This window comes from Curcuma longa, unplaced genomic scaffold (assembly GCF_044706935.1).
Source record: "Curcuma longa cultivar G26 ecotype Majalengka, Jawa Barat unplaced genomic scaffold, ITB_CL_G26_1.1 contig_22193, whole genome shotgun sequence".
Lineage (NCBI taxonomy): Eukaryota > Viridiplantae > Streptophyta > Magnoliopsida > Zingiberales > Zingiberaceae > Curcuma > Curcuma longa.
The window spans coordinates 3,134-5,425 of NW_027431836.1; the positions used below are offsets into that span (position 1 = coordinate 3,134).

Sequence of the window (2,292 nt, forward strand, 5' to 3'; positions counted from 1 at the left end):
ATTTCACCTTTTTGCAGAAGAGCAAGGAGTTAACAACATCAATCGATGATTTGCACAGAAGCATGAATATGCTAAAAACTAACAAAAAAAAACTTAAAGAAGACCACAATAGAAACATGGACGCGATAAGTCATACATTGCTACTCGAACGAGAACAAAGAAAACAAATGATATAACCACACTTGAAAATAGAACCAGTTCAGTAAAACAAGTATGGATGAGATTAGAATTTTTAATCAGCTTCATATTACAACTTGCAGCCATCAAAAGACTCACTAGAAGCACAATTCTGTTATCTGCCAAAGCTAACGGCCAGATCTCCAGCCAATCTACACAGATTTCTACTAAATCATTTAATCAGATTCGTATTACAACTTGCGGCCACCAAAATAGAGTGCACAGATCATTTAGTCATTCTCATTCAGGTGATCTTCTTGACAATATCCTTGATCACTTCGTTCATGTCAAGCTTCTTCATGGGGATAAAGGGCCGCGGCATATTCTGCGAAGAAACATAGCAGGATAAGATACATTGCCAGATAAGATGTTACGCGAATGATCACGAGCAAGTAGCTGCATCTTTTTAATTTCTGATGCACCAAAGGTCAAATGCAAATTAAAATGGTAGTTCACGATGGAAAAAAGATGAAAAAAAAAACACAAAAATGTCATCAATTATATCAAGGGTAAACAAACCTTCATTATAAGTATGGACTAATGAATCCCTTTCCTCCATCATTTTATCCAACAACAAAGTAGTTTCGTTACATTTGCATTGTAACTCTTCTAAAAGTTTGTTTTTCACTTCAATTTGGCTAGCCAAATTTGCAACAAGCCTACTTGTCTTATGTGATTCTTCATTAGAAAGGTCATCAACAGTTTTCAAATCTCCATTTTTCCTTAAATGATCACCAACAGGACCAGGATTATTGTAATCATCTGCCCTTGCAATCCAACCATAAATTTCTGATCCCCGATGTTTATTCTCTAACCATTTTTTTTTCCCAAATTGTTCTGCTTCAAAATGAGTTTCAAAAGCCATTGCATCCCTAAAACCATTCCAATCTTTTGAAAAATCCACAATGGCATTTCCTGTGTGTCCTCTGAAATTCCACAAAGAATGAACATTTAAAGGATGAAATCTGGAAAGTTGTTCCTTCAGTCTGACTCCACTTTCACCTTTATAATGCCCATTCTTGTACTCAGTTGGAACATTAACAATAACTCCCATCCATGGAAAAACAAATTGCTCATTTGATTTGCTTTTAGAACTTTTTGGCTGTAAAACAACTGCCTGTGAGGAAGCTGCATGATCTACCATATCTTTGTTCAAGTATTTTGCCAAGGCACAATGTTTTGCCTTCACATTAACATTGCGGTTGGATGCACCAATTCCAGTAGCATGCTGAAGCAACTCATGATATGCATAATCTTGCTTCTTTTTACCAGCACAGAATGGGCATCGAGATGACCCATTAGTGTTTCAAACTTTATAATGTCCTTGTTGGAGACGTCTGTAAAGTTTCTCCTCATAATCTGGAATGTCTGATTCACTTATCTCAGATTCCTCTGAACTTTGATCCATTTCCATTCAACTGTGGCAATTGAAGGTGAGAATAGGGGAACAGAAACATAGGAAATGCCAAGTGAAATCAACATATTGAAAAATATAAGGAAAGTAATAAATAAAGAATTTGAAAATGAAAAACAAGATTAAGATTCCAACTATTCCCCAATAATACTGTGTATATCGAAAAACAGAATTAGAAATATTCCTAGTTTATCTGAGAATGGAGAGGCGACTGCTGAATGGAAGCATTCAACTAGAAGTGTATGGCATCGAAACTAATACCCTAGAAGTAGTTTTACATCTCTAAGCTTCATTTTGGCCCGAAACAAAAATGAGAGTTCTAGATAAAAAAAAAAAATCTCAAGCAAATTAAAGGTATGCGAAGATCAACATTTGCTCCATTTTCTCATCAACTGAAACTGAAACCAACACCCATGGCTATCATCACTAGCGATTAGTTCAGAGACAAACAAATAACAGACAGTTTGTAGGATTAAGCGAGAAACATAGGGCATTGATCATATACCCGCAGGAAATGTGGGAAAAAAACGACCTAACCCAGTGGTTTTCCGGATTCGGGACTCCGATGCGCCGTTCTTTCCGGTCCCGCGGATCGCGACGCTAGAAGAGGACTGGTTGCCAATTAACATGCAAATAAAAAAAATTCACGAAAATCTTTCGAATACAAAAGAGGAATCAGGGATTAGGGTTCTACACAGGAC

The 2,292-nt window shown here is 36.6% G+C and overlaps 1 pseudogene; it reads right to left on the bottom strand.

The window, feature by feature from the left end:
- Positions 1-203: 203 nt before the first annotated feature.
- On the bottom strand, positions 204-2,191 carry LOC141817847 (protein INVOLVED IN DE NOVO 2-like; annotated as a pseudogene).
- Between the last annotated feature and the right edge of the window lie 101 nt (positions 2,192-2,292).